The sequence below is a fragment of the Salmo salar genome, chromosome ssa25 (genome assembly GCF_905237065.1).
Source record: "Salmo salar chromosome ssa25, Ssal_v3.1, whole genome shotgun sequence".
NCBI lineage: Eukaryota > Metazoa > Chordata > Actinopteri > Salmoniformes > Salmonidae > Salmo > Salmo salar.
Genome location: NC_059466.1, coordinates 118,108 through 130,260, shown reverse-complemented (window position 1 = coordinate 130,260; position 12,153 = coordinate 118,108).

Sequence of the window (12,153 nt, the reverse complement as noted above, 5' to 3'; positions counted from 1 at the left end):
CTATATTGTCACCAAAAACGATGACTCCGATCATGCAGAACTAGCGACATTTTGGACAGGCCTAAAAAAAAACATTTTAGAACCATTTTCACAAAAACAGCTCAGATTTTTTTTTCTTTTTTGACACAAAAAATAGTGACCCCGGTCATGCCGAACTATCGACATTCTGGACAGGCCTAAAAAAACATTTTAAAACCATTTTCACAAAAATTGTAGATTTCTATTTTGTCCCTAAAAACGATGACTCCGATCATGCCGAAAAGCGACATTCTGGACAGGCCTAAAAAAAATTTAAAACCATTTTCACCAAAAATTGCTGATTTTTTTTTCATTTTCGTGACACAAAAACAGTGACCCCGGTCATGCCGAACTATCGACATTCTGGATAGGCCTAAAAAAACATTTTAAAACCATTTTCACAAAAATTGCAGATTTCTATATTGTCACCAAAAACGATGACTCGATCATGCAGAACTAGCGACATTTTGGACAGGCCTAAAAAAAAACATTTTAGAACCATTTTCACAAAAAAAGCTCAGATTTTTTTTTTCATTTTTTGACACAAAAACAGTGACCCCGGTCATGCTGAACTATCGACATTCTGGACAGGCCTAAAAAAACATTTTAAAACCATTTTCACAAAAAATTGTAGATTTCTATTTTTGTCACTTAAAACGATGACTCCGATCATGCCGAACTAGCGACATTCTGGACAGGCCTAAAAATAAAATTAAAACCATTTCCACAAAAATTGTAGATTTCTATTTTTGTCACCAAAAACGATGACTCCGATCATGCCGAACTAGCGACATTCTGGACAGGCCTAAAAAAAATTTAAAACCATTTTCACCAAAAATTGCTGATTTTTTTGGTTCATTTTCGTGACACAAAAACAGTGACCCCGGTCATGCCGAACTAGCGACATTCTGGACAGGCCTAAAAAATACATTTTAAAACCATTTTCACAAAAAAGCTCAGATTTTTTTTTCATTTTTGACACAAAAACAGTGACCCGGTCATGCCGAACTATCGACATTCTGGACAGGCCTAAAAAACATTTTAAAACCATTTTCACAAAAAATTGCAGATTTTTTTTCTCTTCATTTTCGTGACACAAAAACAGTGACCCCGGTCATGCCGAACTAGCGACATTCTGGACAGTCCTAAAAAAACATTTTAAAACCATTTTCACAAAAATTGCAGATTTCTATTTTGTCCCCAAAAACGATGACTCCGATCATGCAGAACTAGCGACATTTGGACAGGCCTAAAAAAAAACATTTTAGAACCATTTTCACAAAAAAAGCTCAGATTTTTTTTTCATTTTTTGACACAAAAACAGTGACCCCGGTCATGCTGAACTATCGACATTCTGGACAGGCCTAAAAAAACATTTTAAAACAATTTTCACAAAAAATTGTAGATTTCTATTTTGTCACTTAAAACGATGACTCCGATCATGCCGAAAAAGCGACATTCTGGACAGGCCTAAAAAAAATGTAAAACCATTTTCACAAAAAATTGCAGATTTTTTTCTTTCATTTTGGTGACACAAAAACAGTGACCCCGGTCATGCCGAACTAGCGACATTCTGGACAGGCCTAAAAAAAAACATTTTAAAACCATTTTCACAAAAAATTGTAGATTTCTATTTTTGTCACCAAAAACGATGACTCCAATCATGCCCAACTAGCGACATTTTGGACAGGCCTAAAAAAAAGCATTTTAGAACCATTTTCAAAAAAAAGCTCAGAATTCTTTTTTCATTTTTTGACACAAAAACAGTGACCCCGGTCATGCCGAACTATCGACATTCTGGACAGGCCTAAAAAAACATTTTAAAACCATTTTCACAAAAAATTGCAGATATTTTTCTCATTTTCGTGACACAAAAACAGTGACCCCGGTCATGCCGAACTAGCGACATTCTGGACAGGCCTAAAAATAAAATTAAAACCATTTCCACAAAAATTGTAGATTTCTATTTTTGTCACCAAAAACGATGACTCCGATCATACCGAACTAAGCGACATTCTGGACAGGCCTAAAAAAACATTTTAAAACCATTTTCACAAAAATTGCAGATTTCTATATTGTCACCAAAAACGATGACTCCGATCATGCAGAACTAGCGACATTTTGGACAGGCCTAAAAAAAACATTTTAAAACCATTTTCACAAAAAATTGTAGATTTCTATTTTGTCCCTAAAAACGATGACTCCGATCATGCCGAAAAAGTGACATTCTGGACAGGCCTAAAAAAAAATTTAAAACCATTTTCACCAAAAATTGCTGATTTTTTTTTTCATTTTCGTGACACAAAAACAGTGACCCCGGTCATGCCGAACTATCGACATTCTGGATAGGCCTAAAAAACATTTTAAAACCATTTTCACAAAAAATTGCAGATTTTTTTCTTTCATTTTGGTGACACAAAAACAGTGACCCCGGTCATGCCGAACTAGCGACATTCTGGACAGGCCTAAAAAAAAACATTTTAAAACCATTTTCACAAAAATTGTAGATTTCTATTTTTGTCACCAAAAACGATGACTCCAATCATGCCCAACTAGCGACATTTTGGACAGGCCTAAAAAAAAGGCATTTTAGAACCATTTTCAAAAAAAAAGCTCAGAATTTTTTTTCATTTTTTGACACAAAAACAGTGACCCCGGTCATGCCGAACTATCGACATTCTGGACAGGCCTAAAAAAAACATTTTAAAACCATTTTCACAAAAAATTGCAGATTTCTAATTTTGTCACCAAAAACGATGACTCCAATCATGTCGAACTAGCGACATTTTTGACAGCCCTAAAAAACATTTTAAAACCAATTTCACAAAAATTGCAGATTTCATTTTTGACACAAAAACAGTGACCCCGGTCATGCCGAACTATCGACATTCTGGACAGGCCTAAAAAAACATTTTAAAACCAATTTCACAAAAAATTGCAGATTTCTATATTGTCACCAAAAACGATGACTCCGATCATGCCGAACTAGCGACATTTTGGACAGGCCTAAAAAAACATTTTAGAACCATTTTCACAAAAAAGCTCAGATTTTTTTTTCATTTTTTGACACAAAAACAGTGACCCCGGTCATGCTGAACTATCGACATTCTGGACAGGCCTAAAAAAACATTTTAAAACCATTTTCACAAAAAATTGTAGATTTCTATTTTTGTCACTTAAAACGATGACTCCGATCATGCCGAAAAAGCGACATTCTGGACAGGCCTAAAAAAAAAAGTAAAACCATTTTCACAAAAAATTGCAGATTTTTTTTTTTCATTTTTGGACACAAAAACAGTGACCCCGGTCATGCCGAACTATCGACATTCTGGACAGGCCTAAAAAAAACATTTTAAAACCATTTTCACAAAAAATTGTAGATTTCTATTTTTGTCACTAAAAACGATGACTCCGATCATGCCGAAAAAGCGACATTCTGGACAGGCCTAAAAAAAATATTTTAAAACCATTTTCACAAAAAATTGCAGATTTCTAATTTTGTCACCAAAAACGATGACTCCAATCATGTCGAACTAGCGACATTTTGGACAGGCCTAAAAAAACATTTTAAAACCAATTTCACAAAAAATTGCAGATTTCATTTTTTGACACAAAAACAGTGACCCCGGTCATGCCGAACTATCGACATTCTGGACAGGCCGAAAAAAACATTTTAAAACCAATTTCACAAAAAATTGCAGATTTCTATATTGTCACCAAAAACGATGACTCCGATCATGCCGAACTAGCGACATTTTGGACAGGCCTAAAAAAAAACATTTTAGAACCATTTTCACAAAAAAGCTCAGATTTTTTTTTTCATTTTTTGACACAAAAACAGTGACCCCGGTCATGCCGAACTATCGACATTCTGGACAGGCCTAAAAACATTTTAAAACCATTTTCACAAAAAATTTCAGATATTTTTTCTCATTTTCTTGACACAAAAACAGTGACCCCGGTCATGCCGAACTAGCGACATTCTGGACAGGCCTAAAAAATAAAATTAAAACCATTTCCACAAAAATTGTAGATTTCTATTTTTGTCACCAAAAACGATGACTCCGATCATACCCGAACTAGCGACATTCTGGACAGGCCTAAAAAAACATTTTAAAACCATTTTCACAAAAATTGCAGATTTCTATATTGTCACCAAAAACGATGACTCCGATCATGCAGAACTAGCGACATTTTGGACAGGCCTAAAAAAACCATTTTAGAACCATTTTCACAAAAACAGCTCAGATTTTTTTTTTTCCTTTTTTGACACAAAAATAGTGACCCCGGTCATGCCGAACTATCGACATTCTGGACAGGCCTAAAAAAAACATTTTAAAACCATTTTCACAAAAAATTGTAGATTTCTATTTTGTCCCTAAAAACGATGACTCCGATCATGCCGAAAAAGCGACATTCTGGACAGGCCTAAAAAAAAAATTTAAAACCATTTTCACCAAAAATTGCTGATTTTTTTTTTTCATTTTCGTGACACAAAAACAGTGACCCCGGTCATGCCGAACTATCGACATTCTGGATAGGCCTAAAAAAACATTTTAAAACCATTTTCACAAAAAATTGCAGATTTCTATTTTTGTCACCAAAAACGATGACTCCAATCATGCCCAACTAGCGACATTTTGGACAGGCCTAAAAAAAAAGCATTTTAGAACCATTTTCAAAAAAAAAGCTCAGAATTCTTTTTTTCATTTTTTGACACAAAAACAGTGACCCCGGTCATGCCGAACTATCGACATTCTGGAAAGGCCTAAAAAAAACATTTTAAAACCATTTTCACAAAAAATTGCAGATATTTTTTCTCATTTTCGTGACACAAAAACAGTGACCCCGGTCATGCCGAACTAGCGACATTCTGGACAGGCCTAAAAAATAAAATTAAAACCATTTTCACAAAAAATTGTAGATTTCTATTTTTGTCACTAAAAACGATGACTCCGATCATACCGAACTAGCGACATTCTGGACAGGCCTAAAAAAACATTTTAAAACCATTTTCACAAAAAATTGCAGATTTCTAATTTTGTCACCAAAAACGATGACTCCAATCATGTCGAACTAGCGACATTTTGGACAGGCCTAAAAAACATTTTAAAACCAATTTCACAAAAATTGCAGATTTCATTTTTTGACACAAAAACAGTGACCCCGGTCATGCCGAACTATCGACATTCTGGACAGGCCTAAAAAACATTTTAAAACCAATTTCACAAAAATTGCAGATTTCAATATTGTCACCAAAAACGATGACTCCGATCATGCCGAACTAGCGACATTCTGGACAGGCCTAAAAAAACATTTTAAAACCATTTTCACAAAAAATTGCAGATATTTTTTTTCATTTTCGTGACACAAAAACAGTGACCCCGGTCATGCCGAACTAGCGACATTCTGGACAGGCCTAAAAAAACATTTTAAAACCATTTTCACAAAAATTGCAGATATTTTTTTTTCATTTTCGTGACACAAAAACAGTGACCCCGGTCATGCCGAACTAAGCGACATTCTGGACAGGCCTAAAAAAACATTTTAAAACCATTTTCACAAAAAATTGCAGATATTTTTTTTTCATTTTCGTGACACAAAAACAGTGACCCCGGTCATGCCGAACTAGCGACATTCTGGACAGGCCTAAAAAAACATTTTAAAACCAATTTCACAAAAATTGCAGATTTCATTTTTGACACAAAAACAGTGACCCCGGTCATGCCGAACTATCGACATTCTGGACAGGCCTAAAAAAACATTTTAAAACCAATTTCACAAAAATTGCAGATTTCAATATTGTCACCAAAAACGATGACTCCGATCATGCCGAACTAGCGACATTCTGGACAGGCCTAAAAAAACATTTTAAAACCATTTTCACAAAAATTGCAGATATTTTTTTCATTTTCGTGACACAAAAACAGTGACCCCGGTCATGCCGAACTAGCGACATTCTGGACAGGCCTAAAAAAAACATTTTAAAACCATTTTCACAAAAAATTGCAGATATTTTTTTTCATTTTCGTGACACAAAAACAGTGACCCCGGTCATGCCGAACTAGCGACATTCTGGACAGGCCTAAAAAAAACATTTTAAAACCATTTTCACAAAAAATTGCAGATATTTTTTTTTCATTTTCGTGACACAAAAACAGTGACCCCGGTCATGCCGAACTAGCGACATTCTGGACAGGCCTAAAAAAAACATTTTAAAACCATTTTCAAAAAAAAAGCTCAGAATTCTTTTTTTCATTTTTTGACACAAAAACAGTGACCCCGGTCATGCCGAACTATCGACATTCTGGACAGGCCTAAAAAAACATTTTAAAACCATTTTCACAAAAAATTGCAGATATTTTTTTTTCATTTTCGTGACACAAAAACAGTGACCCCGGTCATGCCGAACTAGCGACATTCTGGACAGGCCTAAAAAATACATTTTAAAACCATTTTCACAAAAAAAGCTCAGATTTTTTTTTTCATTTTTTGACACAAAAACAGTGACCCCGGTCATGCCGAACTATCGACATTTTGGACAGGCCTAAAAAAAAACATTTTAGAACCATTTTCACAAAAAAAGCTCAGATTTTTTTTTTTCATTTTTTGACACAAAAACAGTGACCCCGGTCATGCTGAACTATCGACATTCTGGACAGGCCTAAAAAAAACATTTTAAAACCATTTTCACAAAAAATTGTAGATTTCTATTTTTGTCACTAAAAACGATGACTCCGATCATGCCGAAAAAGTGACATTCTGGACAGGCCTAAAAAAAAATGTAAAACCATTTTCACAAAAAATTGCAGATTTTTTATCTTTCATTTTGGTGACACAAAAACAGTGACCCCGTTCATGCCGAACTAGCGACATTCTGGACAGTCCTAAAAATACATTTTAAAACCATTTTCACAAAAAATTGTAGATTTCTATTTTTGTCACCAAAAACGATGACTCCAATCATGCCCAACTAGCGACATTTTGGACAGGCCTAAAAAAAAGCATTTTAGAACCATTTTCAAAAAAAAAGCTCAGAATTCTTTTTTCATTTTTTGACACAAAAACAGTGACCCCGGTCATGCCGAACTATCGACATTCTGGACAGGCCTAAAAAACATTTTAAAACCATTTTCACAAAAATTGCTGATATTTTTTCTCATTTTCGTGACACAAAAACAGTGACCCCGGTCATGCCGAACTAGCGACATTCTGGACAGGCCTAAAAAATAAAATTAAAACCATTTCCACAAAAAATTGTAGATTTCTATTTTTGTCACCAAAAACGATGACTCCGATCATACCGAACTAGCGACATTCTGGACAGGCCTAAAAAAACATTTTAAAACCATTTTCACAAAAAATTGCAGATTTCTATATTGTCACCAAAAACGATGACTCCGATCATGCAGAACTAGCGACATTTTGGACAGGCCTAAAAAAAACCATTTTAGAACCATTTTCACAAAAACAGCTCAGATTTTTTTTTTTCCTTTTTTGACACAAAAATAGTGACCCCGGTCATGCCGAACTAGCGACATTCTGGACAGGCCTAAAAAAAAAACATTTTAAAACCATTTTCACAAAAAATTGTAGATTTCTATTTTTGTCACCAAAAACGATGACTCCAATCATGCCCAACTAGCGACATTTTGGACAGGCCTAAAAAAAAGCATTTTAGAACCATTTTCAAAAAAAAAGCTCAGAATTCTTTTTTTCATTTTTTGACACAAAAACAGTGACCCCGGTCATGCCGAACTATCGACATTCTGGACAGGCCTAAAAAAAACATTTTAAAACCATTTTCACAAAAAATTGCAGATATTTTTTCTCATTTTCGTGACACAAAAACAGTGACCCCGGTCATGCCGAACTAGCGACATTCTGGACAGGCCTAAAAAATAAAATTAAAACCATTTCCACAAAAAATTGTAGATTTCTATTTTTGTCACCAAAAACGATGACTCCGATCATACCGAACTAGCGACATTCTGGACAGGCCTAAAAAAACATTTTAAAACCATTTTCACAAAAAATTGCAGATTTCTATATTGTCACCAAAAACGATGACTCCGATCATGCCGAACTAGCGACATTTTGGACAGGCCTAAAAAAAAACATTTTAGAACCATTTTCACAAAAAGCTCAGATTTTTTTTTTCATTTTTTGACACAAAAACAGTGACCCCGGTCATGCCGAACTATCGACATTCTGGACAGGCCTAAAAAAACATTTTAAAACCATTTTCACAAAAAATTGCAGATTTCTATTTTTGTCACTAAAAACGATGACTCCAATCATGCCGAAAAAGCGACATTCTGGACAGGCCTAAAAAAAAATTTAAAACCATTTTCACCAAAAATTGCTGATTTTTTTTTTTCATTTTCGTGACACAAAAACAGTGACCCCGGTCATGCCGAACTAAGCGACATTCTGGACAGGCCTAAAAAACATTTTAAAACCATTTTCACAAAAAATTGCAGATATTTTTTCTCATTTTCGTGACACAAAAACAGTGACCCCGGTCATGCCGAACTAGCGACATTCTGGACAGGCCTAAAAAATAAAATTAAAACCATTTCCACAAAAATTGTAGATTTCTATTTTTGTCACCAAAAACGATGACTCCGATCATACCGAACTAGCGACATTCTGGACAGGCCTAAAAAAACATTTTAAAACCATTTTCACAAAAAATTGCAGATTTCTATATTGTCACCAAAAACGATGACTCCGATCATGCAGAACTAGCGACATTTTGGACAGGCCTAAAAAAACCCATTTTAGAACCATTTTCACAAAAACAGCTCAGATTTTTTTTTTTCTTTTTTTGACACAAAAATAGTGACCCCGGTCATGCCGAACTAGCGACATTCTGGACAGGCCTAAAAAAAAAACATTTTAAAACCATTTTCACAAAAAATTGTAGATTTCTATTTTGTCCCTAAAAACGATGACTCCGATCATGCCGAAAAAGCGACATTCTGGACAGGCCTAAAAAAAAATTTAAAACCATTTTCACCAAAAATTGCTGATTTTTTTTTTTCATTTTCGTGACACAAAAACAGTGACCCCGGTCATGCCGAACTATCGACATTCTGGATAGGCCTAAAAAAACATTTTAAAACCATTTTCACAAAAAATTGCAGATTTCTATTTTTGTCACCAAAAACGATGACTCCAATCATGCCCAACTAGCGACATTTTGGACAGGCCTAAAAAAAAAGCATTTTAGAACCATTTTCAAAAAAAAAGCTCAGAATTATTTTTTTCATTTTTTGACACAAAAACAGTGACCCCGGTCATGCCGAACTATCGACATTCTGGACAGGCCTAAAAAAAACATTTTAAAACCATTTTCACAAAAAATTGCAGATATTTTTTCTCATTTTCGTGACACAAAAACAGTGACCCCGGTCATGCCGAACTAGCGACATTCTGGACAGGCCTAAAAAATAAAATTAAAACCATTTCCACAAAAATTGTAGATTTCTATTTTTGTCACCAAAAACGATGACTCCGATCATACCGAACTAGCGACATTCTGGACAGGCCTAAAAAACATTTTAAAACCATTTTCACAAAAAATTGCAGATTTCTATATTGTTACCAAAAACGATGACTCCGATCATGCAGAACTAGCGACATTTTGGACAGGCCTAAAAAAAAACATTTTAGAACCATTTTCACAAAAACAGCTCAGATTTTTTTTTCTTTTTTGACACAAAAATAGTGACCCCGGTCATGCCGAACTATCGACATTCTGGACAGGCCTAAAAAAACATTTTATAACCATTTTCACAAAAAATTGTAGATTTCTATTTTGTCCCTAAAAACGATGACTCCGATCATGCCGAAAGCGACATTCTGGACAGGCCTAAAAAAATTTAAAACCATTTTCACCAAAAATTGCTGATTTTTTTTTTCATTTTCGTGACACAAAAACAGTGACCCCGGTCATGCCGAACTATCGACATTCTGGATAGGCCTAAAAAACATTTTAAAACCATTTTCACAAAAAATTGCAGATTTCTATATTGTCACCAAAAACGATGACTCCGATCATGCAGAACTAGCGACATTTTGGACAGGCCTAAAAAAACATTTAGAACCATTTTCACAAAAAAAGCTCAGATTTTTTTTTTCATTTTTTGACACAAAAACAGTGACCGAACTATCGACATTCTGGACATGCCTAAAAAAACATTTTAAAACCATTTTCACAAAAATTGCAGATTTCTATATTGTCACCAAAAACGATGACTCCGATCATGCCGAACTAGCGACATTTTGGACAGGCCTAAAAAAAAACATTTTAGAACCATTTTCACAAAAAAGCTCAGATTTTTTTTTTTCATTTTTGGACACAAAAACAGTGACCCCGGTCATGCCGAACTATCGACATTCTGGACAGGCCTAAAAAACATTTTAAAACCATTTCCACAAAAAATTGTAGATTTCTATTTTTGTCACCAAAAACGATGACTCCGATCATACCGAACTAGCGACATTCTGGACAGGCCTAAAAAAACATTTTAAAACCATTTTCACAAAAAATTGCAGATTTCTATATTGTTACCAAAAACGATGACTCCGATCATGCAGAACTAGCGACATTTTGGACAGGCCTAAAAAAACATTTTAGAACCATTTTCACAAAAACAGCTCAGATTTTTTTTTTTCTTTTTTTGACACAAAAATAGTGACCCCGGTCATGCCGAACTATCGACATTCTGGACAGGCCTAAAAAAAACATTTTATAACCATTTTCACAAAAATTGTAGATTTCTATTTTGTCCCTAAAAACGATGACTCCGATCATGCCGAAAAAGCGACATTCTGGACAGGCCTAAAAAAAAAATTTAAAACCATTTTCACCAAAAATTGCTGATTTTTTTTTTTCATTTTCGTGACACAAAAACAGTGACCCCGGTCATGCCGAACTATCGACATTCTGGATAGGCCTAAAAAAACATTTTAAAACCATTTTCACAAAAAATTGCAGATTTCTATATTGTCACCAAAAACGATGACTCCGATCATGCAGAACTAGCGACATTTTGGACAGGCCTAAAAAAAAACATTTTAGAACCATTTTCACAAAAAAAGCTCAGATTTTTTTTTTTCATTTTTTGACACAAAAACAGTGACCGAACTATCGACATTCTGGACAGGCCTAAAAAAACATTTTAAAACCATTTTCACAAAAAATTGCAGATTTCTATATTGTCACCAAAAACGATGACTCCGATCATGCCGAACTAGCGACATTTTGGACAGGCCTAAAAAAAAACATTTTAGAACCATTTTCACAAAAAGGTCAGATTTTTTTTTTCATTTTTTGACACAAAAACAGTGACCCCGGTCATGCCGAACTATCGACATTCTGGACAGGCCTAAAAAAACATTTTAAAACCATTTTCACAAAAATTGTAGATTTCTATTTTTGTCACTAAAAACGATGACTCCGATCATGCCGAAAAAGCGACATTCTGGACAGGCCTAAAAAAAACATTTTAAAACCATTTTCACAAAAAATTGCAGATTTCTAATTTTGTCACCAAAAACAATGACTCCAATCATGTCGAACTAGCGACATTTTGGACAGGCCTAAAAAAACATTTTAAAACCAATTTCACAAAAAATTGCAGATTTCATTTTTGACACAAAAACAGTGACCCTGGTCATGCCGAACTATCGACATTCTGGACAGGCCTAAAAAAACATTTTAAAACCAATTTCACAAAAAATTGCAGATTTCTATATTGTCACCAAAAACGATGACTCCGATCATGCCGAACTAGCGACATTTTGGACAGGCCTAAAAAAACATTTTAGAACCATTTTCACAAAAAAGCTCAGATTTTTTTTTCATTTTTGACACAAAAACAGTGACCCCGGTCATGCTGAACTATCGACATTCTGGACAGGCATAAAAAAACATTTTAAAACCATTTTCACAAAAAATTGTAGATTTCTATTTTTGTCACTTAAAACGATGACTCCGATCATGCCGAAAAAGCGACATTCTGGACAGGCCTAAAAAAAATGTAAAACCATTTTCACAAAAAATTGCAGATTTTTTTTCTTTCATTTTGGTGACACAAAAACAGTGACCCAAGGTCATGCCGAACT